Genomic DNA, 13,396 nt, shown 5'->3' with positions numbered 1-13,396 from the left:
CACGGCAGAAATTCCTCATATGACTTATGCGGCGCAGTCCACTTCCCTGCGGTTAACATAAATTCTCACTTTTCAAAATGCTTCAAATAAATGTGTCTAAATACACTAAAACTTGTCAAATAGGTTGTTTCCCTTTTCCATCAGTCTGCACAGAAATACGGACTAATGTAGTACTGGCCACTGCATTACATAAGACTCAGGGCAGCTGTCAAGTCTTGCTGGAAAAGGAAATCAGCATCTCCATACTGCATGATGCTTATTCCCTTTCCAGCAAGACTTGACAGCTGCCCACAGTGCCAAAACTACTACCAACTTCTTTGCTGACCATGGTACCATATATACAGGTCGACATTTCTGCATTATAAATATTTTTTCAGATTGGTTTTATGTAATATTCTAAACATTTTTAGATACTGGATTTTTGTTTTTCATGAGCTGTAAGCCATAATCAGGCTTGAAATGTTTCACTTTATGTGTAATGAATCTAGACTATATGAAAGTTTCACTTTTTGAATAAAGTTATGGGGAAAAAAAAAACTTTTCCATGATATTCAGTTTTTTTGATGTGCACTGTACTGTGGGTTTTTGTCACCCTGAACTGAACCCAGTGTATCATTTCACAAATCGTAAAAAAATGTGTGTATATACATTTTGTGTTGCCAAGTGTGCCAGTGTTGTCAATGTGTTGGCAAAACACATGAAAAGTCCTAATTTAGTCTGAAGGATACCAAAACCTTTCTTCTAAGTAACTTTGTTAATACACATCTGATTTATAAATCTGAATTAGATCAACTCTAAAACATTCATCTGCCAGTTTTTTGGTCCACCTGACTAAAACTAGTCTTGCAATAAATCTTTCTTGGACAGATTCAAATGTATTGCAATGCATTTGGACATTGTACAGATTGTTCTTATTTAGTCTTCGCCATTTATTTCAGTAAGGGGAGTCGAACTATCTCAGCAGCACACAGTACAGTTAAACATCACAAAAAACAGCCCCCAAAATGATTGTAGAGGGACTAGGTGTACCTCATGAACTGCCAGCTGAATACAGTACAGCTGCTGTGTGTTGCACAACAAAAATTACAAACATAAACAGAGCAACATTTCCTGTTAGATTTGAGGACAGCCAAATTGTTGAAATGTTTTAGAAAATCAGTTTATTTTTTAGAAACATTACCTTCGGACTGGCTTTAAGTTCAGACCATCCAGTGCGGAGAGTGGAGTTGAGCCCCATTAGCTAGGCACATGCACTGGGTACGTCCAGGTCTTTTAGGATCCTTGCACTGGCTGGATCAGATGTTGTGGCACCACTGATATTGGTAGTATCTCCACCACCATCTTGGCATAAGGAGATCAGAAAGAATGGCAGTATGTTTAAATCGTCATTCTTAAAAATGTCATATATATATATAGTTTACACTATATTCAGAACATTCTTTGGTGCTTTACATTGCAGTCCTGTTTGCAGCGTAAGAAAGAGCATGGCTGTCACAGCTGCGCGTGTGCGTAGGAGTGCAGTTATTGTGTGGTTGAGAGAATGTATTGCCAAACTAAAAGGGCTGTCTGACTTAAATGTAAAGCACCAACTATAGTGTGCATTTAAATAGATATATCTATTTCAGGTGGGCCTCCTTTAAAGTGCCTAAAACACGCCTTGCTGCCGGTACCATTTATAGGGCCCTATGATTTCCGCGATCACGGAATTGCGGACGGAATCGCAGAATTGGCCGATTAAAACGGAATCTACTTTTTAACACGGAATATCGCGAAATTTGACATAATTTCACTGAAATGTTGTTCTCGTGTGGAAGAGGAACTTTTGTCTGGGGAAAACTGCACGGGGGGAACCAAATCTGGGTGGCACAACAAGTCGCCGCCGCCCCCGTCCCCACAGACTGAGCTCTCCCGTCAAAACATTGCAAGCATGGCGAAGTGGCTGCCCACGGCTCCGTCTTCGTCGGCGAAAAAGCTGAGAAACTTGACATTTACCCCTCAGTACAGAGCCGAGCAGTTCCCGAACGACTTGTATGTGTCAGGTGAACTGTTGTTTTGCAAAGAAGCAGAACTGAGAAATCATAATTAAAGGTGTAATGCGTCAGAGTTAGCCACTGTCCGATTCATATTATTTGCATATAATACCAGAGTGACTGTTAACTGCTGCTAACAGTAGCTGCTGTTAGCTAGCTAGCCCCGTTAGCCACAGCCTTCTTAGCTGACTCTGCCTGGGCTGGGAGGCTTTTCTGGATCTGCCTGAGAGCTGACCATGTTTTTATTCAATGAAACCCATAAAAACACAAAATATACTACTGTATGAAGACATGATGAAGTCAAAATATTTTTGATGCACTTTACTGTACTGTACGGTACAGTATTGAGGAAATATGTTTGTCCCCTCAATTAATTTAAGGTAATTTCTATTTAATTTGTGTACATTTGAGTTATTTACATTGAAAACACACTGTTTTTAGTAGTATAATAAGAGTAAATCAGGATTCCCAAAAATTAAAATGGAAAAAACGGAATTCCCAAAAATTAAAATGGAAAAAACGGAATTTGGGAAAAAATAAAACGGAATTTGGGAAAAAATAAAATGGATTTCATAGGGCCCTACATTTACAGCAGTGCCAAGCTCTGTTTACCTGCTGCTGCTACTCACGGCTTCTACACACGGGGGAGAGCTGACGATCATCTACTGCAGGAAATACACTGACTAGGGATAAGTACATCACACAACCCCATATCAAAAAAGTTTCTGTTTCTGTTTCTGAACCTCCATGAAGACGTGCATTTAGTAATAACCTGAATAAGATGCCTGGCCTGTACCAATTACTGATCTCAACTGTGTTTAGTTATAATCAAATGTTAAACTGATAATTTTTAAGATTTTTTTTTAGTATTTCTAATTCTGTTTTAATTTATGTTTCTTTTTTTTTCCTTTCTTACTCTCTTTGAAGCAAAGGACGCATGACCTGATGTTTTTCCTTAAACCAGTAGGATTATAGCCTTTGTCACATATAGGAGACTACGAGCAATGTTAGTACTTACTTAAAATGATATTTCTGACCACCTGCTTTTTTGATTTAGCTTTTTATGAGGCCTTGTAGGAAAAAGGCAAATAAAAAAAGAAGTTGTGATGAATGTTTTGCCATCTGTGGTGCATCAATGTAGCACTTCTGGCTAACCGTGCACTTCCTAGCAACTGTGTATCCTGCCATTGGGCAGATGTCAGACAACTCACTTGGCTCAATCAATTTAACACTTTAAAACTAAACTCACATAAAGACTAGCCTAACTCTAGAGCTCAAACATCACCAGGCATCATTGGAGTTTTTATGTTGATATTAATGCTCCACACATGTAGTGCCAATTAACATCCTTCACGAAAAAAACCCCAAACAACAATAATAACGACTCAGCTAACCAGCATAAACCTTGTGCGCTAAAACACTCATTAGGTGTCACAAATGAAACAAAGCAAAGATAGTTACCCAGTAAATCGATTCAACCTTTCTTTCCTTGCTGCAGGCACGGCCTATGGGCCAAACAAATACGGGCAAATCCAGTTTTGCTCCATTTTTAAAGAATGCCTTCTAGATCTACAAGTTGCAGAGATGGGAAGGAGATGGGGACTTGTTTTAAAAAAAACAAGAATTGAAAAAATACATAAAAATGGCTCCACACAGTTTGTTTGGTGCAAGTCTCTGGAAGGCCCAAGGTACCAAATTTATTTGAAAAGATGTTATTTAAACCCATTATTTAGCTTAACTGTAGCTGCTAGATAAGTCTTTTAAAAATTAATTTGGGGTCTCCGTGCTTCAAGACACTTGGGCGCCATTTGAGAACGCTGCGATGCTGGTTTGCTGTAAAGCTCCAGAAATGTTTTGTGCACCACAAATCTTCTTGCACCTGTCACCTGGCTCTCGTCAGCAGGCTCAGAACACAGTGACTGAATTTTAATTTACTGGTGAACTTTGACTCCATGTAGACATAATCACCATATCAATCTGTATTGCTGGAGGTACTGTGACAGAGTTTTCTCTGCAGCCTGCTGTTAACATTACATTACAAAACACTGCTGTACTCAGTGTTACCACTGCATAAAGGTGAAGGTTAGATTACATGTGGTTTCAGTGGACTGTTGTGAGGGCTGAGAGTTCAGGACTCTGACCAGGTGAGTCGAAAACAGTCAGGAAAGTCTGTGCATTGACATAAACTCTGTGGAAGTGCAGACAATCGAGCAGAATGTCCAGAGGTGCATTGACGTGGTGCCCTCATGAACTTTGCAGCAGTATCTCCAACAAAATCCATTAAAACCAATACATTTTGATTGTAAATGATACAGAAGTCTTTGAGTACTGAGGTTTTGATTTTCTCTTCCATCCACAATAGGTGTGTAAGGTGAATGTTCAGACAGAGGCAAGTTCATGTTAATACACCGATAAAAACCTATTTGAAAGCAAACTGTCTTGAGGCTGTAGTCGACCAGTTTCAAGTGCCCCGGCCCTCTTGTAATCATCTTACCCGCGGAAATAAACAGAAATCAAAATGCTTTTCTATACAGCACATTTGATTGTCTTGGCAAGACTCGCAATTACTGTCACCCCGGGGGAGCACTATAGATGCTCTCACACTGTTTTCTGCTGCCTGGTCACTACATGCCCTAGTCTGGAGGAGTCAGGGAACAAGGGCAAATCAGCACCTCAGCTGATGACTCAACAGGAGGGGGCATCATGGCCTGATGAGAGCCACTCCCTGGTAGAACCATTCATTGACTGGGCCATCATGGAGACATTGTGCCCGCCAATACTTCCGCCACATCATCCCATGCTAGCAGGAAAACATTCTGAATCCTTTTCTTGTTATTTTCCCTTTTGTTGTGCACTTTTGTGTGTGTCTGTTCTGCAACAAATTTGACGGCTGGTGGATTGCAGACTTAAAAAGGAAGGGGCAGGGGCTGTGAGGCCACACAGATTTTGAATAGAGAGCACGCCAGGAGTGTGTTGTGATTCATCCATGGCTTTGTACTAGATCTCGGCAGACTGGAGTTGGATTGATCTTTTTGGTCTCACAATATGCATGGCCACTGGGACAAGAGGTGGACCACGGGAACAATCTGCTGAAAGGCCCTGCTTTATGTGTGTAGAGGTCTTTAGGAACAGTGTGAGGGCATGGCTCTCACAGTTACGCTTTACTCCAGCCACGATAAGATTCCCATATCTTCGCAGTTTTATCACCATACATGTACCATTTCCTGTTGGGTTAAATGAGTCGGGCGAGGCAGAAAGAGGCCACTGCTAGGCTGAGAATTATGATTCCCCTGGAGCTACCAAAAGTACACCTTTTTTATGCCACTGTGTTTTTTTGGTACCATCATGGGCATCTGGTCTCAGGGTGTTTTGGTCCAAGTAAAATGTATTTTTGGCTTCTACTGAAGGAACTACAAATACCAAAAGGAAGCATTAGTAACATTATTATTGAGACACATGCAGTGATGGAGTTGAAATGGATACTCACACGTATAACATTAAAAAGAAAAGCTTAGATAATTGTGATTCGTTTCATTCAAACAATTTCAAGATATAACCACATCAGGCTGGTACAAATGACAAACAATCAAAGATATAGCCGGACTAACAAGCATTTGCAAAGTTTGGGGAGCTCACTGATGAAGGGTCTGGGTGTTTTGGTCATGTTTCAAACTCAAACAAAAACTGTCCTCTCATATTTCAAAGCACAGTATTCCATTGCAATGGAAATATCTACATATGTCAATCGTGAATGCTTTTATATGATTTTATTTGTCGAAAACTCTCATTTCAATAAAAAATACGTCCGCCCTGGAGCCTGCAACAGCCAGCGAGTGACGTGAGGACAGCATTCCCACTCTCTGTTCCCTCCCCTATCTCCTGAGCTACTTGAGAACATGCTAGCCAGTGGATGATTGACACATGGAGCGAATGAGTTTTCAAATCCAACATAATGTAGTTTGTAATGGTACTAGGCCAAAACTTAATAAAATTATGTTTTGCTTCAAGCACTTTTTTCTTGTCTATTTTATATGCACAAAGTAAGTATAAATCAGGGACTTAAGGAATTAAAATTAGTTTATGCTTCTGTTCCTCTCAAGCTGGAGTAGTAGGTCACAAAATGGCATTTTGCCCAGCACCTGGATAAATCCCTATAAACACCTGTGTGTTCATTTTCAGTGACGTTGTTATCAAATTTTAATTTGGACCATCTTTATGATGTGGACCCATTCTTCTTTCCAGCTAATGGGGCAGCGGGGGCATCACGGCAAGCAATAAAGACAACACTGTTGTATCCACTTCATAGAGTTGAAATTGGATGTATGAGCAAGCGGTTGCCTAGTTACTATTCCAGCAATTATGGAGCAACATTTTCGTTCATTTGGTGTTAAGTGTTTGGCTCCTTGATGGATATATCTCAAATATTCACTCTCGGCTTAACTCTGTTTTGCCTTCACCAACTCTTGAAGGAAATGCTAAAATGCTAAATCCTCATCAACTAATCACTAAGTCTGAATTTCTGTTGTTTGGTGCTAGTCAGGCAGTGTACATTGGGACTGAGAGCTGCGACAAATAAAAGAAAAAAAAAACAGTGAGTTTGTGGGCTGTTAAACCAGAGTTGGATGATATTTCTTTGTGGGTTTATATCTACAAGTGACCACTTCACAATATACACAGAAATTAATATAGAAATATTGATTAGAGCAGATTTGAGTAAAAGTGCATTCAAAAACTGGCAAGAGACAACTTCTGTGCTTTAACTTACCATTCTGAAGAAAATACTGCTTGCACAGTAGAAAAACGACATGACCGGTGTATAGACTGGTTCCCTATAAACTTCGCTTTCACTGTACTATTCAGTCTGCCACTAGGCAAAGAAGGTGAAGAGGGCGAGGTAAAACGAGAGTGAACAGACAGGAATTCACTCAATGGAGAGCACAGGTGTTGTGTCAATGTCTGTTCCCCCATTGATATAGGGTCATTCTATCTACTAATCAGTCAGTAACAAAATCTGCCTATTTATTTATACAACCATGTGTTTTACTGTGCCTTTTCATAGCACTGAGATCACGGTTACAGGGCCAATTGGAATTTTTATTGTTGTTTTTTGCTTTGGACTGTTGCCATGTTGCTGAGGCTGTGTTTGTGACAATGGCACCAACAGTTACAACACAGGGACATATATAAGACGACTATTTCCGCTTAAGGCAGAAGAATTATGAGCAAAATGTTCTGAAATGCAATGTTCTCACTATGCAGCATAGCTCCTTTCAACACTGTTATGTCATTAAATATACAATATAATTGAATTTGAGTCATTGATTCATTGACGAGTAGGGATCATTTTAATCTGGTAGCAGGTTGAGGTAAGGGTTATTTTGACTGTGTTTTATACTTTTGAGTGTAAATCCTTAGTTTTTATATTAATCACTTATTTTGTCAAATCTGAATCAGCAAAGTACCTGTCAAAAAGGCGAATACTCAAGTACAAATAACAATGGATTTGCAGGTACTACCTGGATTTGTTCTGCATGTATCTGTTCAACCCATTAAATTATCTGTGTCTGAATTTCGAAAGGCCTCTTGATCACAAGAGTAAGAGAACTGTTTAAGTTTTTATAGACTTGAATGAAAACATTGTTGTCAGCTACCCAATGAAGAGTTTCCTTCATCAGTAGGTATATTGACACATTTTAATCAAAAGATTCTTGTACTCGTAAAAGTACATTATCTGTACCGGATACTCATTTCGGCCGAGTACTTTCTTAACCCTACGAATAATTAAAAATGGTTTTGGTTTTTAGTTTCATGAGGAGAAAAAAACAGGTAATAGGGCAGTAAGAGCACCAGTCATATAAAGTCAAAATAGAAAACTAAATACAAATTTGAACGAGATAAATAAAATCAAAGATATTATATCTATCCAGATATATCCACTAAAATAGAATGAAAATGATTTGTGTATAGACAGACACAGTGTTGCTCATTGTATCAATCCAGGTGGATTAGCAGCAGTGATGCATTAGTCACCGTACTTAATCTAAATAGATCACTTGAGTATAAATAAGTTACTTTCTATCACTACTTAATACAGTAAACTATATCTTATATGTCAGTAAATTTAGATCCCTGGCTCCGACCCTTAACATTACATAAAGTTATCTCTATGGAGTTAGACCAAAGCTGAATCTGACCATTATGTGTAACAGTGGCAGGAGACAATAGGGGTCCTATGCTCTCGCCTTCGCTGCCTCCCTGCCACCGACTCTGCAGATAGAAGGGGGGTGCGTGAGTCCTGTTGCTAGGATACGGAGCATGGATCTCAAACGGGAGCGAGAAGAAAACAGTGAGGCGAACGATTCTCCCTACAAACAAAACCTGGCTTCTCAGGCATTGCAAATATTTCACTGATCAATGACACCATCCACTTTTCAAAAATGTGTGTCGTCGGTGTCGCTGGTGGGGAACCGTGGCATTATTGGGTTCATCTTAGCCGAGAGGGGCAAATGACCCATAGAAATTAAGGAATTAATTTATAATTCAAAAGGCATCAGTGATATTGACACATAAGACCCATCAGAGGCACAATCATTAATTCTCCATTTTGTATTCTTTCACTGAATGCATTAAAAAAGCATTAAAGCTTTGTCTCGGTGCATCAGGCAACACCCGTTGTGCTGCAGCCAGGTGGTTGAAGTTCATGGCACTTTGTTAAAGTGACTTTTTCTTCCCATCAATCAACAGCACTACTGACCCTAAAACCCCACGCCGTAATTGCCTTCAGGATTAAAATGGATTGGAGCCTCTGCTGAAATCCCGCATGCATTTTCCATTAGGGAAGTTTGCAGATGCAGGCTGAAGGCAGGGACGCAAGGAAAGTCTTTTTTGCTCTTTTTTTTTTTTTTTTTTTTTTATCTTTATGAATATTCAAAATACTTGTAAGGGAGTATAAATAAAGCAGTACATGCTCCTATAAACTGTTTACCATGCAGAGTATATCGGGCTTAGGTAGAAAATATAAATAGCTGTCAAAACCCTGTGTGATTCTTCACATGTGTTTAATACTATAATTGGCCTCTATTAAGAGATATGATTGTTTCAGGCTTTGTGTTGTCTAGAGCAAGCAATGCTGTAGATGTAATTATATCAAACATTAGATTACATAACATTAGATTACAGCTTGGTCCCTATTATGAATACAGAGAAGGTCAAATGACTCACTAGACTGCCTGTAATATGATTACAGTCGAGTCAATGTAGGATAAGAATCCATGAAAGAAAAATTATGTTATCAAATCCATGTCACAGAAACAGTGAGTTGTTGTTATGTGTGCTGGGAAATTTAAGAGATGCACTGTAAAAACAAGCGGAATCAAAAGACGGCACATTAGCATATTTATGATACAAAGAACCTGGAGAATATTGTTCACTCCGTAATTGGGCCCGAGCATTTCTCGGCCATAAATAGAACACGCAAATTACATGCAGCAGCTAAACATGTTCCACCCTTATATAAATGAATGTTTACTCCCCTCCTACCACCAAGTGCGTTGTTTATTTGTTTCCCCTCTCTCTCACACCGAGCGCGAAGCAAGTCCGCGTCGGGCGCTGGGGAGGCAATGCAGCCTGCTCCCATTAGGAGACAATGATGTGCTGAGCTGTGTTCTCCTCCGCTGAACACTGCTGTTAACCTTGTGTGTGCGTGTTCATTACAGACAGGCTTTAGCATATGCTCTTAATCTATAGTTTATATGGACCGAGCGTCTGTCCTGTCCATCTATAACTCCCCTCTGTCCTTTCATTCTGACTATTACCGTCTCTTTGACTCGTCCTTTAGGTCTGCCCCCTCTTTTCTTGACATCTCCATCAGCCATGCAGGATCGATAGATGTATGGGACCTCGAAAGGCAACGCGTTCCTACGGAGACAACAGCAAAGTGCGTTCAAAAACTGCTTGTTAGTCAAATGTTCCACTCTGCTGCCCTTTCTAGCTGATTCAGACTTGTTTTTGTGTCTTCCTCTCTGTCTTTCTCCTCTGTCTTGCATTAATTTCAGCATGCCGAATCAATGTTTCTTTATCTCAGAGAGAGAGAGAGAGAGAGAGAGAGAGAGAGAGAGAGAGAGAAAGAGAGGGGGGAAAAAATCCCTCTAATACATCAGATAACTGTGTGGCAGAAAGCCTCCACAAAGGGCTATCTTGATTTCAGTGCTCTCAGTGGAGATGCAACTGATATTGACTGATATTTGTTATTAAAATCAAATGATCACTTACCATGGCACGAGGCTTTCAAATGCACTGCCCTTCATGGGAAAGCATTTCTCTTTAGTCCCTCTCACAGAGAAGAGCAGATGTTTTGATGTGGGTGTTGTGTCCAGCCAATCCTTACTGGGCCACTGAAGTCATATCTGTAAAAGCTGCTTGATGAATAACGCTTATGTAAAGTCTGCTGGGCTTTAAAAATAGCCTGATTTGGTGACCTGAGCTTGCATCAGTCTGCCTGCTCCTCGTATTATTCCCCAGTTTGACAGGAAACACACAAAAACACTTTCTGCATGTAATCACATACCTCGGTCTGATAGCACTGGAGTGTTATGGTGTGGTTTTGCTGTTGTTTGTGCGTAGTGGATGGTCGCGGTAAGGTGAAAGGAACAAGCTGAAAGAAGCAATTTGATCCCACCGTCAGTTAGCTTCATGCATATTGCTCCTGTGGGAAAAAAAATGAAACAATTTGTTTTTGTGTTATTGAGCGGCGGCTGTAATGCCTCCATTTCTCTGCTGGTTTGACAGTGAAATTTGTGTGCGGCAGTTCAACAGTGGATTGCTGATCCAAGTTGTTTTCATCCATAAAGCAGCGTGGAGGACATTTTGAACCCAAAGGGGTTTCTTAATAAGCATTGTTTTGTACCTATGTTGACCCTAACTCAGAGGGGTCATGACCCCATATAGGGTTGATTGATATGCAGGTAGGGGCCCTGGGAGATGTTTAAGAATGATAATTGGTATTTGATTGATTTTCTCTGGTCAGGTTTTCTGTCGGGTCAACACTTTGTAAAGACCATTACATTTTATATAGACATTCATGGTCCCCAGAGGATGACATTTAATAATTCTGTTATTGATCTGATACCAGATACAGATACTCTGAGATTAACTACATCAGAATCAGCTGAATCTTGTGTTAAGTGCTCATTAGTGTCAGGGTACAGATGATAGTTGATTTGTTTTAGCTCTGGGGGTTTTAATCACCAGCTACAACATTGGAAAGCCTTGGTTTTCCACACAAGAAAGGTTTCAATCTGTAACCTCAGTGCTTGATGCCACAAAATCCTAAACACTTGGGTTGGAAAATTGGAACATTTGGACCTGTTGGACTGACAGGTGTTTTTGCTGCCCATGTGTGTCCTATTACATTGATTATTCAAACAATGCATAGTACTGAATGTCTACTCTCAGTAGAGTTTAGCTTTGGGTTTTGCCTCTGCAGACTGCATTTATGGTTAAAAAGGTGTCACCAACATGAAGACCACTGGGCTGTCTAAAAAATTTGAAGCCGGGATATGATGCAAAATCAATCAGAGCTATTGCCCAAATATTGGCCATAGCCAGTACAACCATTTGGATTGTCCTGAAGAAGATAGAAACCACTGGTTGACTCAGCAACAGATGTCGAGGAGGTAGACAAAGGAAAATATCAGCAGTTGTTAATACACCAGAACCCTAATAAGCCAGTCAGTGACATCACCAACAACCAGGAAATCCTTCACCATGCAGCAAGGCAAAGACCCAAAACACTACCAAAACAACCAAGTATAACCAATACATTTACATCAGCGTTTGTAGTTGTTTAATTGGGTGTCATCTACCAGGGAAGCAAGTCTGATCATTTGTGTTTCTTCGGCCCAAAAAGCCAGATTACTATACTGTAATCACTGAACTTTCCTGAGACTCTGACTCTCTCTCTGTTTTCCCCCTCTCCTCTCTGCAATGTTACGTCGACAGAGTAAAGTGCATTTCCCCTCCAGCTCCAGTCAGCAGTCAACATTATAGATGCCCAAGAAATGGAGATCACCTCTGCTGATCGCTGCTGCAGACAGGTTGATAAACAGGAGTGAAGATAAATCCACATTAAAAACCTTAAAGTTTAAAAGTACTCTCTTAGCACTCCTGCCAGGGTAAACAGCTCCAGATCAGGGCAGAACCAGATGTGACTCCAGATGTTAATTCCTCCAGAAGATCTTCCTCTACACCAGACTCTCTCCTCCAGCTGGTTGAAATCTATGCCCAGAAACTCTTCAAACACCTTGGTTGTTATGACAGAGAGACTCGCTTCCACTAGAAAAGATCTACTGTACTGTTAAAGTGTAGTTATTTAACAACAGCCTATGTGGTGCTCATTGTATTTTTAGATTCCCTCACAAATCAAGACATGTCATGGAAAAAGTGCGTGAGAGAAACACAAACAAAAATCTTCAGACTGAACGTTCAATGTTGACCTTAGTTGCCCATTGTGTAGGAAATGTAATTGTTCAATTTTTTTTTCTGAACAATTCAAGGACTTTCCATCCATGTTGGATTAAGGGCTTACACAAAGTTCATTCTTGACCTTGGAAATAGAGGTGGGCAAAACAATCTCGCCAGGGGTCTACAATTTCATGACAACTGGGGCAAACTCCAAAAGAAGCTGGAGAACAGCTTTTAAATGTTGTGAGATTGTTTTGTCAGGAACGGATGTCTTGTTTTGCTGTCAGCACTGTGCCACCACTTAGCGGCTGTGGAATAAGGTTTTGAAAACGGCGTGTGTCAGAGTTTTTTAGTTTCCAGCCGTTAGTGGTTGGAGTGAATGTGTCCCGATCAAGTGTCTGTAAATGACAAAGAACGTACCCACAGTGACTCAAAGTAATGGGCTCCCCTCGCACAGTCTGTGCAAGAGGAAATGAAAACAATGGCTGTGCTCTCACCAGTCAATATATCATACAATGACACGTAGGCCTACTGTATAGGACAGTGCACCTATTAGCGTGTTCCTAATGTATCTAATCTATCATGGCGGACATTCCTCAACAGCTGAAGACAAAACATCCCCTCAGTTCGCCATCTTTCTCTTCGTCTTCCAGCTTCTCTTTTTAGTCATATTTGATGAAAGCGCAGGTAATGTGGCAGGTGCCAATTCCCGCTTTCCTCGAAAACAGAGAGGCAAGCAGTGAGGCAGGCCACAGTGATTTAATTGGAATAATGTATGAAATGAGTCAGAGTCGCAAGCAGGGAGTGTTAACTCTCAGCTGTGCCAGCTTCGACAGAGATCAATGCACCTAACCTCAATTCAAGAAAACATTCTTTAATGGATCCCCCCGGGATCTGCGCAGAGC

General features: G+C 40.4%; 2 long non-coding RNA genes across 2 annotated transcripts in view; one reads left to right on the top strand and one right to left on the bottom strand.

Annotated features, from left to right (window-relative positions):
* LOC115591861 (uncharacterized) overlaps positions 1-12,352 on the top strand; it is a 46,618-nt gene extending 34,266 nt beyond the window's left edge. The window contains exons 2-3 of the long non-coding RNA XR_003986029.1: positions 9,868-9,966; positions 12,030-12,352. This is a non-coding gene — a long non-coding RNA (uncharacterized LOC115591861). The remainder of the gene's footprint in view (positions 1-9,867; positions 9,967-12,029) is intronic.
* LOC115591862 (uncharacterized) lies at positions 1,221-10,423 on the bottom strand. Its single transcript, XR_003986030.1, has 3 exons — positions 10,302-10,423; positions 9,845-9,947; positions 1,221-1,341 (listed from the first exon to the last, which is right to left on the bottom strand). It is a non-coding gene; the product is annotated as an uncharacterized LOC115591862 (long non-coding RNA).
* Positions 12,353-13,396: the final 1,044 nt, after the last annotated feature.

This window comes from Sparus aurata, chromosome 11, assembly GCF_900880675.1.
Source record: "Sparus aurata chromosome 11, fSpaAur1.1, whole genome shotgun sequence".
NCBI classification, from domain to species: domain Eukaryota; kingdom Metazoa; phylum Chordata; class Actinopteri; order Spariformes; family Sparidae; genus Sparus; species Sparus aurata.
The sequence above is the reverse complement of the archived record's forward strand: the minus strand, read 5'-3'. Positions and strand labels throughout refer to the sequence as shown.